At 42.7% G+C, this 23976-nt stretch overlaps 1 protein-coding gene across 2 annotated transcripts in view; it reads left to right on the top strand.

Moving 5' to 3' along the window:
• LOC143134113 (phospholipid phosphatase 2-like) overlaps positions 1 to 23976 on the top strand; it is a 42520-nt gene that overhangs the window by 10647 nt on the left and 7897 nt on the right. The gene's annotated exons all lie outside the window — the stretch shown is intronic.

The following is a 23976-nucleotide window of genomic DNA, read 5'->3' as shown; positions in this document are numbered from 1 at the left end:
GAGTCCGTTTCAGACACCAGTTTGGGTTTAACGATGGAGTCGGCTGTGTTTGACGCGGCTGATCCACCGGGAAATGTTGCCGTGCCTGAAGGTGAGCTTTGGGGGTCACCCGCGGTTGCGAGTGAGCCCACTACACCTTCCCTTGCTGGGCTTGCTTCAGGCCACACGGGACAGTCTAATGTGAGTGAGCCCACTACACCTTCCCTTGCTGGGCTTGCTTCAGGCCACACAGGACAGTCTAATGTGAGTGGTGAGATGGAAGTTGAAACACATGTGTTTAAAGTGCCTAAAAGGAAGGGTAGTCTAGACGGTTGTCAGAAAGACGTAAAGAAGCATGTAACACGGGAGTCACAATCGAATTGCAGTGGTACAGAAAGCGATGGTTACTCCACTGATTCGAGCAGTGGTTCATACTCTTTTAACGAGAGCATGATTATAATTTATGGTGCTGAAGAAATCAGTAAGTTCTTGGCTGAAACTAAGGGGAAAAGGGGGGTTCAAATCCAGAATTATTTTAATGATACCGCACAGTTTGTGAACGATGCTTGCTATCTTATGAGGGAAGGGGCTTTTGAGCAAAGGGAAGTTTACCGTCTGAAAACATTGTTCGCAAATTACAAAAAGTACTCATTCATGATCACAAGACGGATCAGTCTTTTGGCTGACTTCCACTGTTTGTTTTTTGGGTGTTGCATGAATTGTTGTTTATTAATTTATTTCCGGCGAGGTGCGGTGTCAAATGTAATGCACTGTCTCGCGTTGTCCCTGGTTTATGATGCTGTGATACTTTTTAAGGAAGTATTCCTTATGTTTTGTTGTTACTTTGTTATCTGAAATACTGTTTGAATATGCTATGTATGTACACTAGTTGTGTACATGCTTGAAAGGAAAGTGGGTTTTGGACATTTCAGAGGGGTCGTGTGACTGGTTCATGATTTGTTCAGCATGATGGTGCCTATTGTAGGCCTATGGTGGTTTTTTTGTAACCCCTTTCTGGGACAATTCATGTTCTTTTTTCATTTGTATTTCATTGGTTGTACTGATATCCTTAGTTGGTCTGTAAATAAAGTTCTTTATAAAATCAAAAATCTCTCTCTCTGTCTCTCTCTCTCTCTTATCACTCTCACACTCTCATTAGACATTTGTCCTTCTGCACCCCCCCTGTCTCTGGCACCATCTCTTTCACTGACCCCCTTCCATCTTGACCCTCTCTCTCTACTCTCTCTGTACTCCCCTTTCTGTCCCCCTCTCCGCCTTTCTCTGCCTCTCTCTCTCTCTCTCTCTCTCTCTCTTCCTCCTTCACTCTCTCTGAGTTCACTGCCCTAGTAAAGTCACTTTCCTTCAGCAGTGTCCTGCTGCCCTGGACAATGAGTCGACCTGCTGGTTAAACATGTTTCCTGTGACGAGCAGCATCTGGAGATTCCTTGTCTGCCCCCTCCTCTCCTCTCCATCTTCCTCTCCTATCTCTCTCCTCATCTCTCCTTCTCTCTGCTCTTCCTCTTCCGTACTCTCCCATTTCTCCTCTCTTTTCTCTCCCTATCCTCTCCTCTAACTCTTCCTCATGTCTCTCATTCCTCCTCTCTTCTCCTCTCCCCATCTCTCCTCTGCTTTACCTCTCCTCTCTTGGTCAAGGCTGCTGTGTGACCTCACTTTTCTTGTCTCCGATGCTTGCTTTCTCATAACATGGCAGCGCTTACACACAAAGAGGAACCTCAAGTTTATGACTGGGAGGCGAGCTCACACTTTACTTGGATGATCTCCTATCCGCTACTAACAAATGCTTAGAGTGTAAACAAACTACATGTTCACACCCTGTTAACTACAGTTAAGGATTAAGGTCGGGGTTAAGGTTAAGGTTAGGGTTATGTGTTGGGCCTGGTTAAGGTTAGAGTTAGGGTTATGTGTTGGGCCTGCTTAAGGTTAAGCCTATGGTACGGTCCCGCGTCTGCGTCCCGCGCACGCGGCACTGGTGAGCGCGTGACGAGAATTGCGTCATTTTTAAGGCATGCGTCGCGTCTTTGGGTCGACCGAAATTTAAGACCGCACGTCAAAGTGACGCGTAGACTGCGCATGTGTAAAACGGAACTGCGGTAAACACTCCCCTCCAGTAGGTGGACCACAAAGAAGAACAACACTTACACCTAGAAACAAACCTAGACAGAAGAAGACTTTACGTGAGAAGAGTTACGTGAGACATCACGACATGGAGTCAACTTCAACCGATGTAAAGCCACAATCCACAGATACATTCTTTAACATTATATTTAACGGTTACTTTACCATCTATGGTGTAGAACCCAAAGTATTTCAAGGCACCACATTTTAGATGAGTTGGGGACGTAATTATCTGTCTGCTGGCCGTTCTGTGCGTCACCTTTGATTGTCGAAACAGGGTGGCTGCATGGGCTCATTGTGGCTACTGGCTATTATATTGGCTTGATTTGGTCATGAGCCATGGATCATATAGCACTGAATGAGATGGCAAACAATACAATAAAACTAATCATAGACTGTAGAAATGCGCTACACAGCACTAAAAACCGAATAGTTTATTTATAGTTCGACTACGGATATTTCACGTCATGTTCGAATAAAAAGTGACGGCCCTACTCCCTGCATAGAGAGCTGACATGACTTCGGATTAAATGCATCTTTTAAAAATGAGCGTAGCCTAGCACCTATTACTGAACAATGCTGAAATCAAATCGCGAAACCCAGAGCCATATAAAGGTATCTATCTACAACGCTCAGGCGAACACTTGCTGATCGAGATGCATTCTCGCCTGTTCCGTATAATGCGTTATCATAGTGATTATAATAATAAAGGGAATGTAGCCTACCTCTCCCAGGTGCAATCATTATCACCTAGCCTACTCCTGAACAATGCTGAACTCAAATCTCGAAACTCGCCTGTCAACACCGGATGCATTATCATAATAATAATTGAAGGAATAACCTAGGCTACCTCTCGCTCTAAATACACCCATTATCACAGTGAGACATTATACATGAACACAAATAGTTACTTCAAAACTTTTATTGACACGTCATATTTACAGGTTTTTGGTTCATACTTTTTGGTATGAGGCAGGTGTGAAGACTCAATACAAATTTAATTGAGGACATCTGTACGCACAACTCTTACCATGCTGTGTTTAGAAAAATGTCTTTACTTTGTATCGCACCAGTATTGCTGCCCTCGCAGCACAGAGTCACTTAGCTATAGGCTAAGTAGCATAATAAGCAAGTAGGCTAAGCTAGTCTCTCAGCTATACCAACAGGTGTGATGTGTGTGTTCTGGTGGATGATAAATGGAGCGATGCGATGGGCCAGCTTATCAAACTTCCCAGCAGACAGGCAAACGTACTCGTGGTGCTTTTTCCTTCATCAGACCCAGATAGCAAAGGAGCGTTGAGGGGCGTTGAATCCACGTTTGTTTGAAGCGGCGGAGGTTGATTCAACGTGGATTCAACGCCTCTGTGCTATCAGGGGATCTTCCTTCATTCAGTGCTCGCACATTCCACGTTCTTCTTTTCTTCAGGCGTTTCAGGCTTCTTTGGTGGTTGTGTCCTACTTTCAGGCTCGACGTACCGCCCCCAGTTGGTTGGGCAGAGTATCACAGTTAATCCGTAGTGCGCAGGCGCTAACCTTAACGATTTAATGCGCATTCAGGACAGCAGAAATTGTAGTATGCTTCACGTCCACGGCAAAAATGACGCACGTCTTGGACACGCGCAAATGTGACGCACGACCATACCAGAGCCTTTAGGGTTATGTGTTGGGCCTGGTTAAGGTTAGGGTTAGGGGTTGGGCCTGGTTAAGACATCGATGAGACAATAATCTCTTTCCAACCAAGTAGTTACAGGAACAGTCCACTTCTAAAGAGTTCTACTAACTACTCTCCCCCAAAATCGGTTTTGCCATTTGCATTCGCACTGACCAAGGGCCTGTCCACACGGAGACGCTTTTTAGGTTAAACGCAGAGGTTTTGCTTCGTCTTGGCCGAACGTGCAAACGAATTCTGTAAACGCACTGCCCGAAACCGCACTTTTTTGAAACCTGGTCCCAGAGTGGAAAAATCTGAAACCGTAGCCTGTTTTAATTCGTTTAGACAGCGAAATCGCACATCCTGCTTGCGTATCGATGATGTCATCGCCACACCTCAGCTGCCCTGGACTTGCACTTATAGTATTGCCTAACAATACTAGTTTTCATACATGACATTACTACACTCCGTAAGATAAATATCACAACTGGTGCTGCGCAGCTTATGACTTGGTGGACTGAACACTGTTTTTCCCAGTGTTTTTTTATGCATTCTAGCTACTGTCAGTGACGCGAGAGAACTTAAGTTATTAGGAAAGTGCGGTGTAAGTTTAGTGTCATTCATTTATTTTACATGTCTTACAAGATATATACATGCATTCACAGTCGAGTGAAATCAGATATAAGCATACAAAGATGCTTAGAACTCAGGTTAAGCCGATGGTAGCACACTGAATGCAAATGCGCGATTTGATGCAGGCAAAAGTATTGACTGTTACTAACGAAGGTTTTATAGCAATATTATAAATGTGGCGACAGAATAGCCTAGAACTTGGGTAAGCCTTGCGTTTAGTAGCCTAATTGTGGTGATAGCCAAAACTAATGTGAATCATGGACTATCCTACAACCAAAGAAAGTAAAGGTGATTAGTAGGCCTACCTGCGTTAGCCAAATAAAGGACGGGACTGCACCCTTCACAAACCGTAAAATAAAGTTTATTAGTTTTACAGTTGACTACAGTTGACAGTTCATCATCAGTCCACACAAACAATTCTGGTTTCCTTGCACTAGCCATTTCGTCGTAGCCTATTCTGTCTGTTTGTAAAGCGCAAGTTTTGGTCAATTTCTGTAAAGAAACAGTGCCACCTATTAGGGGTGTAACGGTACACAGAAGTCACGGTTCGGTTCATACCTCGGTTCGGACATCACGGTTCGGTACGAGTTCGGTACAATGGAGGGAAAAGCAAAACAAAAATGCAGAAAGCATTTTTTTTTATTGTGCATGTCTCAGGCTGTACCATCTAGTGTCATACAGTCTCTTCCCTGAGCTATCTGCAACAGCCTGAAGTGTGTAAGATGTAGGCTAAACAGTACAATAAGTACCCAGACTCCATCTGTAACTTGTAAACAAAATAAGACAATCAGCTATAAAACTGAAAATAGGCCTACAGTATCTCTTATTTCTGAAAGTGCAAATTACATAGAAAAATGATTTTTAAAAATCCACTTAAGCAAGACCTTCAACATCTGTGTTTAGTTGTATATGGAAGGGTCTACAATTTGCCTCAATATTTTTCATTGTGTGTAAAGTAATAATCTAGCCTACTAACTGTGAAAATATCACACTATTTTGCCTTTTTTTTAAAAACGAAATTGCTCCTTTCATTTCATAAACAGACTACAACTAGAAGTCACGTGGTGACTTTGCCCTTTGACGTTAACTCACCGTAGCATGGTTTGTTTATTAGCCTGGTTAGCGTTGTCACTTTATTTTACTGTCTATGCACTTAACACTACCAGCTCCTCATGTGTGAAGTTACAAGTTACCCCAACATAAAGGTAATTACCACGCGATTTACATAGCTTTCTGTCATTACGAAATCATTTAATTTAAGCCATAGGTTTTGGCCCTATTTGTATGTGTATCCAAAGGCTGCTGAAGCGCAGGGGAAGTTTTTTTTCCCCTCGTTTCAGTGATTGGTAGCCTACATCATCTGGGTGATGGCTTCGAATATGTGTAGCATTTTATCCACTCACATACCCAACAACTGCTGAACAACGCCGACACACAGTTTAATCTTATCCACCACTCTTTCGCCTGTACTAACGTTACTGTAACTGAAGTTCTCAAACTTGCGATCTTAAAGAGACCAGCGGATCCTCTAACTCTTGTGGGTCTAACCTTAGTGCTGCTAATGACTGACGGACTCGACTGACGACCTACAGATTAGCGTTAGGTGTCGCTAAAGAACTCCCGTAACTCTCGCTACTTAACAGTAATTGCGCATGACATTAATTAATCCGCACACGAGTTTTATGTATTTTTATACCGTGTATTCTCCGTGTAAATTCATGCACCGAACCGTGACGCCCGTACCGTTTCGGTTCAATACGAATACATGAACCGTTACACCCCTACGACCTATAGGACTGGGGTATGAAGTAACGTGTTGAGTCGTGTTGAGATGGATCCGTTTGGACGCAAATATTCTTGATACGGTTCCAGGGAAGACGGAGGAAAAAAAGATCGGTTTGGTACGTGTGGACTAGGCCCAAGGGGCCATAGGAACTGGTTGTCCATTCAATTGCAAATTGCCCATTCAACTTGGGTTGACAGTGGGCGTGACTTATAAGTTGGACCAATCAACATAGACCCAGGTCACAAGGGTTCCTATGCAGAAAAGGGAAAATACCCTGGCCTGGAGTAGGAGCTGAAAAGAGTTACAGGAGAGATAGATAGATAGATAGATACTTGATAGATAGATAGATAGATACTTGATTGATAGATAGATAGATAGATAGATAGATAGATACTTTATTGATCCCTAGGGGAAATTCAAGGAATTTAAAGAGGTACTTAAGAATCCACAAATAGGTCCGGTCGGAACACAAGAAAAAAAGGGTTCTAGGAACTGCAAAACTCCCGTCACACACACAGCACGCTGCTCTGGCAACACAAACACCCTGAGGAAGTGTGTGTGTGGAAGTGGGAGAGGGAGAAAGAGACTCGCCCTGCATGCTCAGATTGCTGAGACGTCTCTTTGGGTGAGGACCTGAAGGAGTTTCCTCCCAGTGCTCTCCAAAGTCAAGTGAGCCTAGAGACATGTCCATGAAACTGCCAAGTCATCACATGCCTAGAGACATGTCCATGAAACTGCTGTGTCATCACATGAACAAGACAAATGGATTGAGATGATCGTGTCAGAGACGTGTCCATGAAACTGCCATGTCATCACATGACCAAGACGGAGGTAGGGCTGGGCGATATGGCTGAAAACGGTCACGATATAAGTATTTCATATCAGTCGATATTGATAATTATTGATTTAAAAAATATATAAGAAAAAAAAAAGTTCAATTTAAACTTAACCTTCCTCTGATTTTAATCACCTCAGTTATCAATCAAAGCAAACAAGAAATAGCAACACAATCATGAAAAACACTCAAATAAATAAATGTGCACATACATGTAAGTCTGAATGAAAAGCAGCACTGGTGTAAGCCTGGAAATATTGTAAACAAAGTAGCTTAATTTACTAGTTTATCATAGTCTACTCTACTGGTAAAACAGTAGTTTCCCCACGTGTGTTTTTAAGTTTTACATTTTTTCTTCTTGGGACAGGCCCGTTTGAGTCTTGGAAAATACTTTTCCATTTGCATCGGGATTGAGATGATTAGAATTTAGCAGTCAATTTGAATGCAACAGTTTTGAACAAATTCGTGCAGCGTGCTAATGATGCTAACTGGATTTAATAGCAATTTAGTTTCGTCTTGCATGATTGTGAATGTTTGGATTACATGTGCATGCTGAGGAGGGATGTGCCTGTTGAGAGAGAGAGAGAGAGAGAGAGAGAGAGAGAGAGAGAGAGAGAGAGCACGGGGCAAGGACTCATTGAGAGTTTGTGTTGAGGTAGGCCTACTTCTATCGCCTACTCTGAGTTGCACATACTAGCTACAATGCAAGATATATTTAGCCTTTGTATTTATGGACAGCGTAAGGCGGGAGGTAGGGGTGTAAATATTAATCGATTCGTATCGATGCATCGATTATGCAGCAGGCGATTCAATGCATCGATTCGTCAGCAAGAGTATCGATTAATGTGTTTATTTTGCCGCCTGTTTGTTTGCCTATCTATTTTCAGCATCAGCTCCGACCTTTCTTTTTCTGTCTATGGCTCCGATGTAAGCGCACTACCTACTCCTAAGCTGCGGGTGGTTTTTTTTATTTTATTTGCAAAGACATGAGGCTGTATAACGAAGGCTTTAGATACCTCCTACATTCTGAACTTTTGTTGATTTATTTGAAACTTCATAGATATCATGTAAAAATATTGAGTATTGAATCGTATCGAATCGTATCGTGGGGAATTCTGAAGTATCGAAAATAATCGAATCATTGGCTTAAGAAATCGATATTGTATCGAATCGTCATGAAGACTCCGATTTACACCCCTAGCGGGAGGTGTGTGTTGCTTTTATTAATCGAATGTTCAATCGAACATATTTTTTATTGATATCGATTACATGTTTATTGCTATACATATCGCTATCGTTTTATCGCCCAGCCCTAGACGGAGGGAACATGATGGTGTCAGAGAGGAGAGGGTTCAGACGACTTGTCTCATTCCCATTTAGTCATTTAGCTGACACTTTTATCCAAAACCCCTTACAACTGAGGACTGACTTTTGAGCTCCAGTGCAAAAGGACACCTTAGACCAGGGGTCATAAACTCTCGGCCCGTGGGCCAAATCCGGCCCGCGTCCGGCACAATTCTGGCCCCCGACGTATGCCAAAATAATAATGTAATCCGGCCCTTGAGGGTATTTCTCATTGCGACAAACAACGATACTGATTGAAATAGACGATAGATCCAAGTACGGTGACAAATCCCATGTGTACTCTCCTTCACTATTTGCTAGACATCCAGAGCTTGATTCAAACCCAAAATCGCTGCACAAAGTTTTCAGGAAATACTTGTATTAGCCTCATGCGAGAAACACAAAGACGTGCATTTGTAATGACGCGGAAGCAATGCAGGCCATAGTTTTGCACAAAGTGAAGCAGAAATAGGCCTAGGCTACACCAAATGTTGAAAAACGTTCACGTGTGATGAAGTCTTAGGTAGGCTATGTTATTCACCTATTCTGATTCTGAAGGAGAATTATCCTAATGGAGATTATGATCGATCGTCTACTGACAGTGATAGTCACGGTGCGTCTGTGAATAGAGATGCGTCTTTGCGTTGCTTACCATGCTTATTTCGACCCTCTGACAAACATAGCTTGGAGGTTGCAGTGGTAATCGTGATGATCGTGTCCGTAATGAGGTGGTACAGACAGCAGGGCTAATAGAAATAGGGCTCTGAAGAACTACAAAGCCACCCGCGATAAGAACTGATTTGACCAGGATACTTTATTGTAGGCCTTGTGGTTATAGGCTAGTAATAGCTTACTATTGTTGGTATACATCTTAGGTTGTTTCCTGTTAATTTGTTATGTGGGTAATATGACAAAAAAGAAAGTAAACCTGCTCAAATATGTTCATCCAGTATTTACTGTGAAAGTAATTGTGGTGAATAATTACTTAATATTAATCTTAGACTGGCGAACTTCAGGAAAAACTCAGGAATCAAGTTTATTCTATTACAAGCAGAGAGAGTACAAAAAGGTCTATGGTCTATGTAGGCTTAGCCCAGGCCTGAAAGGCCTAGGTTGGCCTGTAGCCAACTTCTCCTCTCTTCCGCTCTACATCCTTAGTCTGACAATCCAAAATCTAAATCACTTTTGTATGAGTTAAACAAAGAGGAAAATGGCGCCAAGAACAATCCCACATGATTGGTTCTCCAGTTGGCATCAGACACACCTACTCACACACCTATTTCACACCTATGCATTCTTATCAGAATAGCATGAGGGGAGATATCATATATATCAGAAATATCACTTATAGAATGTTCCAAACATTCTCACAATCAAATCATTACAAACCTTGTACTGAGACTATCAGAATGATACCAAAATGAATGCATTTACATTTCATGACACGTAGATACATTATATCAAGGTAGCATCCTTTGTCTTGTGTACCTGATAGTCCTTAACCAGCACATTAGCATTCCATTGGGGGAGGGAAGGGTGTCTTTGTTTAAACCAAGAAGGGTTACATGGCTAACTAAAAGCAGTCTTGAAGTTAAATTATTATCCATTTTAACCATACATTTATTGCTATCAACTGAAAGGTGCATAATTTGAGGTGCTTGCCATCCAGTGGCAAATTAGATGGGTAAAGTTACCCCCTTTGTTTTGTTTATACTCAAAGATTTTTACATTTACAGTAGGACTTTTATCTCTGACCACTTTCAAGCCATGGCCTTTTGAAATTTTGATATAAAAATCCAATGGTGTTGCTTTATTAAACCTGACGCCTAGTTTGCCAGGTTTAAAAAAATATTTGGTGTGAAACATAGTCCTACCTGTTTATGCTTTTTTGTTTGTTTTTATAATTTGTATTAATATTTATTTTATCATTATTTTATTTATAAGCTAAGGTTGCTAGCACACGTGTCTAAAAATAGATAAAAAGACTTGCACTTTCTGTTTGTAGTTTTGTGTTTGAAAATACAGTATTTGAAAAAAACGTTGCATTTTAGGAAATAGCCGTTGTTTTTTTGTATTATTCTTTAACACTGACGTGGCCCTCCAATTAGATGACATTGGCAGAAGTGGCCCCCAGCTCATTTGAATTTGAGACCCCTGCCTTAGACTAACAATAAATAATACCTTTACTATAAATAAATACTACCATGACACACAATACAAGATAATCAGAAGCCCATGGTGCAGAACTTTGTGAAAACCAGGCAGGTAAGCAGGTGATGCCAGGCCAGGGAGTTAAGCAGGTGACGCCAGGCCAGGCAGCTGCTGAGTCCAGCATGGAGTGATGAATTTCCAGGGAGTTGAATACTTGTGCAGCCTGCTGTATGCTGGTGTCTGTGTGGAGATGGATCAGATGACATTGACATTAAACTCATGTAGCTGAAGCACAAGGCTGGTGTAGACCAGGCACATATGTTGACCATCGGGATGGATGGGCCTATCCGTCTTACTGAGATGAATCAACATCTCTTTCTCTCTTCATCTCTTTCTTTGCTCTTTCTCTCTCTCTCTCTCTCTCTCTTTCTCTCTCTCTCTCTCTCTCTCTCTCTCTGTCTCTCTTTCTCTCTTATTGAGTGTATTATTTACAATGGGAAAGAGCCTAACCTGTCGAAGCCTGTGTTGATTTCATAGTAAAAACCTGTGTGGAAATCACTCATCAAAAATACGTGATTGACGCCAACCACACTGTCTGTGTGAGTGTGTGTGTGTGTGTGTGTGTGTGTGTGTGTGTGAAAAATGAAGTGTCTGTGGTTTGGAAAGTGATAGTTCTTACTACTTACTCATAAGCAAAAATAGGTTCATGTTCCGTGTGTGTGTGTGAGAGAGCGCTCTTTCTATTTCATTATCATAGTGACTCATATGGGAGATCGGGTTGTTCATCTCTGCTGAACAGCCTGGACATGTCACGGGTAACATTGTTGCATCTCACACTGCTGCCAGATCTGACTGAGAGTCTGGACTCCTCGGCAAGCTGGGTCTGCATCCTGCTCTGGATCACTATGGGTATACTTTACAAGGCAGCCTGGAGATCTGCCTTCTACTGTATTGTGTGTGTGTGTGTGCATGTGCATGTCTGCGCGCAAGCGGGCCTAAATGCACCTATCTGTCTAAGAGCGAGAAATGTTTATTTGCATGTGAGAAAAGTTCAAAGACTTGCATTTGTGTGTGTGTGTGGTGTGTGTGTGCGTGCGTGCGTGTATAAGATCCCTCTACAGATTCAGGTACTACTCAGGAGTGTTATGAGAAAGAGATGTTAGTATTTGTATCTATTTGTATCTATTTTCGCTCTCCATATTGGCCTCTCTCTTCCCTTTACCCCCCACCACACACACACCACACACACACCTAACCTCCTGAACCCATCCAAGTCATCCACCAGAGATTTAATCTTCTCTAACAAACCTGACAAAATCATAGCTAGTGGAGTCTTTGACCTAAGGGTCAGCGACCACTGCCCCATAGCTTGTATCAGAGACACTCACTTAAAGAAGGCACCCCCTCGCGTCCTAAAAAGAAATATGAAGCAATTTAATGAGGCATCCCTAAATGATTTATATTGCAGCAACATCCACAGCACCTCTGAAATCTCTGATGTTACGCTAGCCCTGGACTTTTGCGAGTCCTTTCTCTCTATTGCTGACATCCATGCTCCCCTTAAAAAGCACAGAGTAAAAAACAGATCAAATCCTTGGTTTTCCACTGAACTGTCCATTTTACTTCTTTCCAGAAACAAAGCTTGGTCGTTGGCCAGACGTACAAAATCTGACCTTGATTGGGCCACCTTCAGAGTAATCAGAAATAAATTTACTTCGAAGGTCAGACAAGCTAAATCAAATTATCATCTCAACTTGCTTTCTAATTCCTATTCAAATCCTACTCTTTTCTGGAAAGCATTTAAATCAATCACCTCCAACGTAACTGCTTCCATCCCTTCCTCTATAATGCTTGAAAATAAAATTTTACAGAACCCCACTGTGCAGCCTTTAATAACCATTTTGCTACTGCTGGCCACATTTTTGACGAAAAGTCTAGTGGACTTAAGGACCCCCCCTGCTCCCATCCCCTCGATGAGGCCCAGGCAGGTACCTCAACTCCTGGTGTTCAGTTCTCTTTAACCCCCTTTACGGTTAGTGAAGTCGTAGGGGCTCTGAATGGCTTGGATCCCAAGAGCTCCACTAGAGAAGAAAATCTTGACCCCTTTCTACTAAAGTTCTCTGCTCCACTTATTATGACCACCGCGCAGCGAAGCGGCGGTCATATAGGTTTAGTCAGAATTTGTTTTTTCTTTTTCGCATGCCCAAATTTCTGTCAATGAGTCCCAGGACACTGAAAGACCGGGGTACACGAAACTTGGTGGGCATGTAACCCCACATGGATAGCATGGAACCATCGTTTTTCGTTTTGATCTGTAGCCCCCCCGCTGGACTGGACCCCCCGAAAGGAGGGTAGGGCAGACACAGTTTTCTGTGAATATCTCGAAAACCGTAGGGTTTAGGAGGACCATTTTTTTTTGTATGTTAATCTCAAAGGGCCATGTCAACCCATTCCATAACCACTCATTGCATGTATAGCGCCACCTAGTTAAACACAAAAAAGTAAAAATGAGGTGTTGTAATTGAAGGTATCTGTGACCTAACATAGTCAAAACTGCACGAAATTGGAAGTGTAGGATCATTATGACACCCTCTGTATGCACGCCAAATTTTGTGGAATTCCGTTCATGGGGGACCACACAATAAATTAATTTATGTTACTATACACCAACTGGCCTGTAGGTGGCCGGAGACAGTTTTCTGTGAATATCTCGAGAACCGTAGGGCCTAGGAGGTCCACCTTTTTTATGTATGTTGGTCTTAAGGGGGCATGTCAACCCATCCCATTACCACTTATTTCATGTATAGCGCCACCTAGTTAAAAATTAAAAAGCAAAAAATTAGGTGTTTTCATAACAATATCTCTGGCTGACAAGGTCAAAACTGCACGAAATTAAAAGTGTAGGATCATTATGACACCCTCCGAATGAATTTTGTGTACTTTCGTTCATGGGGGGCCTTACAATAAAATAATTTATGTGTACATTTAGTGACGTACACCAACAAGGATTCCCGGGACACTGAAAGACCGGGGTACACAAAACTTGGTGGGCATGTACCCCCACATGGATAACATGGAACCGTCATTTTTCGTTTTGATCTGTAGCCCCCCCGCTGGACTGGACCCCCCGAAAGGAGGGTAGGGCAGACACAGTTCTCTGTGAATATCTTGAGAACTGTAGGGCCTAGGATGACCATTTTTTTCCGTATGTTTGCCTCCAGGGGTCATGTTAACCCATTTCATGTGCACACATGTGCACAAACAGATACACACACACACACACACATACATTCACAGTAATCATACGTATGACACATACTCACACAGTAGACATATGTACGCTTGCATGCACAGGCACATACGCAGGCACACACACAAGCACGCACACACACACACACACACACACCCACACACACACACACACACCCACACACATAACATAAACATACTGTAACACAAACAATCAAGAATTATGAACAGGCAAGATGGAGGTGGGGTTGTATAAAATGAATTTTACATGTAAAATCTATGAACTAATCATGTTTTGGTACTTGTTGTCTAGCAGATACCAGTGAGAATTGAGTCTGGATAATGCAATTTAGTGAGACAGTTAGAATCCTATAGGCCTTTCAGCGTGATTTCTTTTTGTGGAAAAAATGTGCTGGACTGGGCGGCGGTCATAATTTGTACCGCTCTGCAGTACATCTAGTTACTGAGCAATTAACTCATATTTTTAATCTCTCAGTCTCTTCTGCCATATTCCCCCAAATCTGGAAAATGAATAAAATCCTTTCTTTCATACTTTTCTCTATTAAACCCTCACCAGTCTGGTTTCAGAGCAAAACATAGCACAATTTCTGAAGTGACCCTAGTTACCAATGACATAGCATCTGCACTAGACAACAAGCACCACTGTGCTGCACTGTTTGTAGACCTATCCAAAGCATTTGATACAGTTGATCATACCCTATTATTACAGAAACTAAAAGAGATTGGCTTTGATTATAATACTCTTAAGTGGTTCCAAAGCGGTTCCAAAGCTATTTTAATGGGCGGTCTCAATGTGGCCAAATCCAACTTCCTTCCTCTAACTAAAGGTGTCCCGCAAGGATCAGTGTTAGGACCAATCCTATTCACACTATACATAAATGGCATAGCCACTTTTATGCTGGTGACACTGTCTTGTATTGTGTAAGTAAATCTGTCTCACAAGCAATGGACAATCTGCAGCAATCTTTTAATGCATTGCAAAAAGCACTAATTAATCTTAAATTAGTTTAAAATGCAAATAAAACTAAATGTATGCTGTTTACAAGGGCAAGGGACATTGATTTTAGTAAACTGCATCTCACCACCCTAAACGACAACAAAATTGAGCAAGTTTCTGTATACAAGTACCTGCATCTGGCTTGACGACAAACTGAACTACTCATTTCATACGGATTACCTAGCGAAACAGCTAAGGCAAAATATTGGTCTCCTTTACAGACACAAAACAAGTCTCCCCATGCCATGCAGGAAAAGGATTGTTGAAGCTGTCTTTTTGCCATTGCTGGATTATGGAGATGTTATTTATAAGAATGCTACCCTTACTTCTCTCAAAGCACTTGATACTGTCTATCATTCGGCTATCAGATTTGTAACTGGCTCTAGCTATAACACTCATCACTGTACCCTGTATAATACAATTGGTTGGCCTTCTTTATTAGAAAGACGTTCCAGACACTGGATACTGTACATATACAAAGCCATCATGAGTAAACTCCCACCCTACATCTCTTCACTACTACTCTGGCCGTCACATGTCCACCATACCCGCTCTTCTAACCATCTCCAGCTCAGAGTTCCCAATGTTCACTCTGAACTTGGTAAGACAGCCTTTAGCTTTGATGCCCCTAGAACCTGGAACTCAGCCCAACAGTCCCTTGGTCTGAGCTCGCTCATCTCTTATGGCCAGTTTAAAGCTTTAATTTCAAATCTCCCCAGCCCAGTCTGTAATTGTTTTACTTGACCTCTTAACTACGCTTTTACCTCATTGCCATTTATTGGACAAATTGTTATATTTGTATTGTATTTAATGATCTATTTACTATTTATTTTATTGTGTTTTATTGATATTTTATTAATTCACCTACAATTATTTGTTAGTGGCCTACACTGGCCTTATATTTTGATTACTATGTATCTCGGCGACATTGGAAAAGAGAACTGCCCTCAACTGTATCATGAAATAATGGTTGAATGAATGAATGAAAAAGTTTGTCTCCTCCTAATGAAGTCTCTGAGTGTGCGTGGATCTGACATACAGCCTCATACAGATGTCAGGGGGTAGGTGTAGATCATACGTGGATCAAAGGGCATGCCTGCTTCCTCACAGTCTTCTGTTAAATAAACTCCTGCTGTTTGCAGGTCCTGCCCTGTGTGTGTGTGTGTGTGTGTGTGTGTGTGTGTGTGTGTGTGTGTGTGTGTGTGTGTGTGTGTGTGTGTGTGTGTGTGTGTGTGTTTTCTTTAATATGACACAGTGTAGGCTGTTGCTTCGTGAACTCCATTAATGCAGACACACTCCACTCCCCCTGGACCCCCAGAATCAGTCATGCCCCCCCAAGTCCTAGAGGCACCAGGCTGAGAGTCTAAACTGGTTGACTGGGGCCAATAACACCAGCTGGTCTTTACTAGACCTGCTCTTAATGGCTTGTTGGTCTTCATCTAAACTGGTAACCTGAAGTCCAGGACTCTGATCGCTTTAGCACCGGTCTTCAGCAGGGTGAGGGGCTATGTTATTTGGTTTGGTCCTCAGCAGGGTGAGGGGCTGTGGTGTTTAGGTGTATGGTGACTCAGCAGGGTGAGGGGCTGTGGTGTTTAGGTGTATGGTGACTCAGCAGGGTGAGGGACTGTGGTGTTTAGGTGTATGGTTTGCTGTGGTGGCCTGTATGAGGGTTTGCCTTTATTTTCTTTTGCGGAGACATCATGAAACCCAAGTCCAGCTAGCCACATCCAGCTAGCCACATCCAGTTAGCCTCATCCAGCTAGCCTCATCCTTAAGAGCGCAGGCAGAATTTCCCTGTATAGTCCTGTTGTATACTGGCCCACTTGTCCCATTTCTTGCACTGTGTGTGCGTGCGTGCAATATGTTTTGATGTTTCTGTAAGTGTGTGTGTGTGTGTGTGTGTGTGTGTGTGTGCATGCAATGTGGTGTTTTGATGTTTCCTGTAAGTATGTGTCCAGAGTGTCTGTGTGTCAGACACAGACACAGACTTCCAGAAGTAAGAGATTATACACACACTGCACACTGGCGGCTATACATACGACACACACCAGCTGTAGGTGTGGCTATGAAATAACGAGCCTAATGTCATCATTTAGTTATTATAAAGAAAACTTGTTATACTTGCATAACTTGTATGGAATTAATCATAACAAACAACCCTGTTATTTAGCACCTATGCCTTGTACATACAATAAACACCAGCCACACACACACAGAGTACACCAGCCACACACACACAGTACACCAGCCACACACACATACACTACACACCAACCACACACACACGCACACACACTACACACCAGCCACACACAGTACACCAGCCACACACAGTACACCAGCCACACACACACACACACACACACACACACACACACACAGTACATTAGCCACAGTACATTAGCCACAGTACACACCAGCCACACACACACACACACACACACACACTACACATCAGCAACACACACACACACACAGACTACACACCAGCCACACACACACACTACACACCAGCCACACACAGACACACTACACACCAGCCACACACACACACTACACACCAGCCACACACACACTCACCTCCACCCACCATCCCTCAATGCTGTTTGAAAAGCAGCGAACCCTGTGTGTGTGTGTGTGTGTGTGTGTCTGTGTGTGTCCCCTTTTCTGCGCTGGTAGAATCTACGGTAGAGCCAAGACACACATACACACATGTATACACACACACTGCAGATTCCGCCAGTGACCCTGGGAGCGTGGAGCCGGGGGTCAGAGGTCGTGGGGAAGCCAATCTGCATCCAGTTCTGGATTCCAGTCTGCTTGCTTTGTCCCAGCCATCTGCTTTGAAAGCTAATAGGGCATGGACTGGATTGCGTAACTCCTGCAAAACCCCACTTTTTCCAAAATACACACACACACACACACACACACACACACACACACACACACACACACACACACACACACACACGCATGCATGAGAGTGTGAGCGCACTTGTGCCCTGTGCAAAATGTTGGGTATTGTAATTCTTGGTGCACCCATGCCCCTCTCATGAGTCAGAACCCCATACTGATACATGTCCATTTAGCACTATGGGGAAACCCATTACTGATACGTCCGTTTTGTTGTTCAGAACTGGAGTGTGATCATTGTGGCGGTGCCATAACTGATGTGATCTGCTCAGACGAGGAGCTTATAGCAGGTTGGGAGATGAACCTGCACCTTCGTTTGCCTTCTCATCAAAGAACGAAAGACCAGTGTGCCCTTGAGGACTCCGATATGGTCTTTTGTTCTGCACCCGATGCCTTACATTATATAAACCAACCAAACTAATGGCTAAAGTGGACGCCAGTGTCTGTGTGGACCCAGAGTTCAAGTCTGAATGTGAAAGCACTCGACCTTGTGGTGTTGTCTTACTATCGGAACGTCTCGTATGTCCTACCTCTTACGTGTATGTGTCACTTAATATTCATTTCTATACAAAAAACAAGACGGCGGATTCCTAAACAAACGTAAGCACCCACACCATAAGTTTATCTAAGCTGTAAACAGTGTTGTACAAATCCGCTTGGAGCTCAAGTGGAATTTTGAATTGCTGACAAGAATTCTCGGGCTAACCGTTGATGTGCTGTGAGAAAGGTTGGGAATGAGCACCCACCAGCCCAGCACTAAACTTCGAGCGTGGTAAAAAAAATTGTATATTTCAGGCAGTAAAAGTCCCGGTAAGAACCAAACTAGATTTTGTTCAAATCTACACACCTATGGCTACTGAAAAATGCAAGGTTCATTTAGCAAATGTTATTTTGAAGTATTAAAAAAACATTGTTGTTTTAGAATTTTCGAACGAAATGGTTGGTAATTAGCATGTTTACGACACAGAGGGATGGGAAGACACAGAATAACTTTAAGGGCCTGATGTCCTCAATCTGACATTGTGACACCAGTGCCAATATAACATCTCAGTCCTCTACACATGAATCTGAGTTTATAACACCAGTGCAATATACTTGTACAGATTAGGGCTGTGTATCGGCAAGAATTAAGCGATACGATACATATCACGATACATGGGTTACGATTATACAGTTAAGAACAAAATGATTCATACCCCTGGCAAATTCAGTGTTGATTTTCTCTTTATCGATATGTTTGTTCTGACTGAAAATGACACTACCACATGTCAAAAGGTTGTAAGACAATGTGGTAGAAACATGGAATCAAAAAAAGAAGCATTTTCATCTTTTTTAACATTTTTATGGTCCAAAATTATTCATACCCTTTTTAAATAATCAATGGAAACATCTTTATTTGCATTCACTGCACTCAAAATGGTTCTTATAATACCTACCAAACCTCTCCATGTCTCCACAATGATTCTAGACTGCACCTTTTTAACAGCAAAGGTTTTGAGTCAAGAGCGATTATTTGCCATCCCTCTGGCCTTGTGCTCACTTTTTTGACGTATTGAGGTCTGGACTATGGCTGGGCCACTCTAAAATGTTGTTATTGTTCTCGGTTAACCATTTCTTTGCCTTGTTTAGCTGTATGCTTTGGATCATTGTGTGGTTTAATAGTCCAATGCCGCCTATTGGGGCAGGTCTCTGTTTTTGGAAATGGCAACTGTACTGCTGAATAAAATATTAATATAATTATTGTTGTTATTATTATTATTATTAATAATAATAATAATAATAATAATAATAATAATAATAATCATTTATCAATATTTTCTTACACTCCTAGTACAGATGTCTGCACATAAATCTGTGACACAGCCTTCATTTGAATGTATGATACCAGGAAGAATATTGCCATATAGTCCTCAATCTGTATAGCACCGGTGCCAACAGCCCTTTAACATCAGTCTGAGCTTATAACGCCAACAGCCCTTTAACATCAGTCTGAGCTTATAACGTCAGCGTAAATCTACCATCTAAAAGCAACACAGAGCCAAGAGCACGCCCCAGATTTTGGCTCGTGCTGTTTCCCAGCGGAACGCTCTCAGCTGCGGTTCTCAGGACAAGAGAGAAGAACAAATAATCTTTCAAGTTTCTAATTCGGTGTTATTCCACACAGTGTTGTATTAAACCTCTCTGGGGAGCGCAGAGCGTTAACCCGATATCAGTGTTATTCTAGCCTCGCTGTGATACACCCTCATGCTGCGGGGTGGGTGTGTGTGTGTGTGCGCCATGCAAGAACATTTTTCCCCCTTATCACAACATTGCTGTTTCTTGTGAAAGAGCATCACCTTTAAAGGGGAAAAGGGACCGGATGCCCGTGTCAGTGGCCAGAGGATGATGTCAGAGCCTCCCCGATGCCTTCCCAGAGTTCTGTCTGTTCTTCTCACATGTGCCATGACCCAGAGGCTGCTCTGCTCTTACCACACACACAGTCTCTCCATCAGTATATCTTTCTTTCGGTCTTTCTTTCTTTCTTTCTTTCTTTCTTTCTTTCTTTCTTTCTTTCTTTCTTTCTTTCTTTCTTTCTTTCTTTCTTTCTTTCTTTCTTTCTTTCTTTCTTTCTTTCTTTCTTTCTTTCTTTCTTTCTTTCTTTCTTTCTCGCTCTCTCTCTCTCTCTCTCTCTCTCTCTCTCTCTCTCTCTCTCTCTCTCTCTCTCTTTCTTGGAGATCAGGAGAGAGGGATAAAGGGTGAAGTAGGGAGAGAAGGGTGAATGAAAAGCTCGAGTCAGAGGAGGTGGAGGTAGAGAAGCAGATTATATGGAGATACAGACAGCGAGAGGGACAGATGGAGATATGGAGGGAGAGAAAGAGGGAGAGATGGAGAGAGGTAAAGATGACTGTGGAGGAGGGAGAAGAGAGGGGGGGTGGCAGTGGGAGGGAAGTGAAGAGAGAGTGTGTGTGAGAGCGAGAGAGACACCTGGCGTACAGCCGGCTCTAGTCTGATTGTCTCTTGGCTTTGCCTTGTGACACTCGCCTTGTCCCTTGTCACAGTGTACAGTACACACACACACACACACACATATTTCCCCTGGTCATACATACACACACACACACACACACACACACACACACACACACACACACGTGCCTTACCCCTGGTCTGATCTGATTCACTGTGAGAATCACTCTCCTAACATGAATGTTGACTCATGAACTGTGTCATTTCCTGCTGATGTTTGAAATCAAGTACATGTAGTGTTTGTGTGTGTGTGTGCATGTGCGCGTGTGCTTGCCTGCATGTTTTCACAGTGATCATGGAAGGAATTTCCATAATAACTTTTAAGTATGCTGACACCGCACACAATCTTTCTCTAGCTCGCACAGACCACATATTATACACACACACACACACACACTCACTCACTCACTCACTCACTCACTCACTCACTCACTCACTCACTCACTCACTCATACACACATACATACACAGAATCACAGTGTCACGATCACACACACACACACACATACACACACACACCTACATACATACATACATACATACATACATACACAGAATCACTGTCACTATCACTCATACGGAGACACACACACTCACACACACACACACTTACATACACAGAATCACACAGTTACTGTCACTCATACACTCATACATACACACACACACACAGAGAATCACACAGTTACTGTCACACGCACGCGCACACACACACACAGAGAATCACACAGTTACTGTCACACACACACACATACACACAGAGAATCACACAGACGCACTGACACATGCACACACAGGATCACACGGCCTCTCTCTCACACACACACACACACACATACACAACAGAGCTGCAGAGCGAAGTTGTGTACACACACACACACACACACACACACACACACACACACACACATCTGAGGCACGTGACAAAGAGCAAAGGAGCTTCAGGAAGTGTGTTCTGTCCTATAGGAGAGATATGGTTTCCGGACGAGCCCTAGCTCTGTGACCCTGCCCATCTCTCACTATCAGTCTGGGAGTTCACCAACTGCCGCTCAGAATCTCTCTCTCTCTCTCTCAGAATCTCTCCCTTTCTTTCTTTCTTTCTTTCTTTCTTTCTTTCTTTCTTTCTTTCTTTCTTTCTTGTCACTCTTCGGTGAGGAGCTCTATCTTATCTGTGGCTTCCTCAGAGGACACTCTGTGATGTGTCCTTCAGCCTGCGTGGACATTCTTTGGTGGAGACAGGAAGCTTTCACTGGCCAATGGTGGTCCAGATTACATTGTTCCAGGCTGGCGGCCACGGCGACAGCAGCTCCAATTGTGCAACTGTTGCTGTTCTTTTGTCCTTTCGCATTCTGAAGTTCTCTCTCTCTCTCTCAATGAAAGTAATAGGAATACAGTTGTTGTTTTTTTATAACTTCCGGAACGCGTGATTCCCAAATGTTCCGCATTGTTCTGCATCATCAATTTCAGCTGACAGCTTTACAGTTATTTTGGCCTGTGCCTTTTCTTATGCCATTGTTCAGTTCCGTTAAAAATAAGCTTGAATATTGCCTGAATGTCAACCAGATAACCCAGCTGCCCTTGCCTCCCCCACCCCCCCACCCCCATTAGCACTGAAATCAGTGCGGCTCCTTTGTCTGTGTGCCCTCTGAAGTGGCATGTTGTTTTCCAGGCTTTTGATATTATGGTCAAATCAAAAGTATAACGTTTAAAAGATGGCTTCAGGGCCGAAACTGATTTTGATATTTATTTGTTCCGATTTCTGTGACCTGGAAGTCTATCCAAGTCACTTTCTTGGTCTAGACCTGTCCGTGCTCAGTGTTGACAATTTAGTGACTTTGTTGCTAGATCTAGCGACTAATTTTGGCCATCCCTAGCGAGAAGTTGTCTAACAACTATAGCGAGAAATTTGGCGACTTGCGCAACGATGGCAAACTCGGTTTCATTGAATCGACAGAAAATCATCTCCCTTCTCATGCCTGTTTCATTTATAAACATCGCGTTCGCCCAAAGCGTTGCCCCATGATTATAGAAGTAATGACTGGCCTAGGCTATGTAGTATCAGCCCATGTTAGGGAAGTAGGCCTAGATGTTAGATCTATCAGCTCAGATCATCATTTGTCGCCAACGTCATTGGAAGGCAGCCAGCTGCAGTAGCCTTCTGGTGAGATTACACCAAAGACAGTAGCTATGACAGGGAAACTAGGGACACACATCGTTCAACAAGCACATTGATCAAAGGAAAGAGGGGCTACAACTTCATTCACAAACAGAGCAAATAATTCAAATCGAGCCATAGGCGTAGCCACAGGCGGGCCTAGGCCCGTCTACTTGTCAGTCTTGCCCGTCCAATTACGTTCACCATCTAAAAAAGACGCGCAATTCAACACTGCTCTGAGAGCTCAAGAATCAGTCAAATCGCGAACAGGCGGCAGCTCCGTTTAATTGTCAGGTGTGAAATGCGTTTATATTCAACTTTTTATGTCATAGACGTTGCATGCCTATGGAAGGAAAGGCTTTGCAGTAGGATTGTCCAAGCTGTTGCTTCAGTTTGTGTTTTAAGTTATGCGATGCACCGTTGCTGGGTTCATGCCGTTTTGCGTTTAAAATGTTTAGCCGACTGCGTAATTTGCCATTTTTGTTCAATAAGTTCTACTTTTCATGTCATGAATGTAACATGCCCATGATAAGGCTTTGCAGTTGTACAATATGGTCAATCTATTGTCTCAATTGTGTTTCATGTTTGTATCACATTCATAAACAAATAATGAAAAAACAAGTCCTTTTTTTGTTTTTTCATTTTGGATTCTCAATTGAATATCAAATGAACGAATGATACACCAGAGACGGTTGATAAAGGATCTTTGGATACACCTTCCAGACCTTCCAGCTCCAAACCAATGTGCCACGTTTTGAACTGGTTTTCGTTTGGTCGAAATGCTTAGTACAGTTCAAATGTTGGTCCCACGAACAAGAATGGGACCGGCTCTCTGCAAGTGGAAAAGGACTATGAGTGGTATCTTGGTAGTGTGTATACTATCCACTGAGTGTATCCATAATTCGTGGCATATACAACTTCCTGTCTCCATATTCTATTTCCTGTCTCCACATTCTTCTTCCTGTCTGAAGCCTCACATTGTAACGCAACATCAAGACATGATTCAATTCCTTTATATAGCATCATAAACAATTCACATTGTTTCAAAATGCTAAAAAGAGCTCAAAGCCTGAACTCCTTAGGGTATCACAAAGTCAGCAGCTACAAGGACAAACTGACA

Source organism: Alosa pseudoharengus, unplaced genomic scaffold (assembly GCF_046254945.1).
Source record: "Alosa pseudoharengus isolate Yale_2024_CS ecotype anadromous, Long Island Sound unplaced genomic scaffold, YU_APseudo_1.1 YU_APseudo_1.1_scf_2, whole genome shotgun sequence".
Taxonomy (NCBI): Eukaryota; Metazoa; Chordata; class Actinopteri; order Clupeiformes; family Clupeidae; genus Alosa; species Alosa pseudoharengus.
The sequence above is the reverse complement of the archived record's forward strand: the minus strand, read 5'-3'. Positions and strand labels throughout refer to the sequence as shown.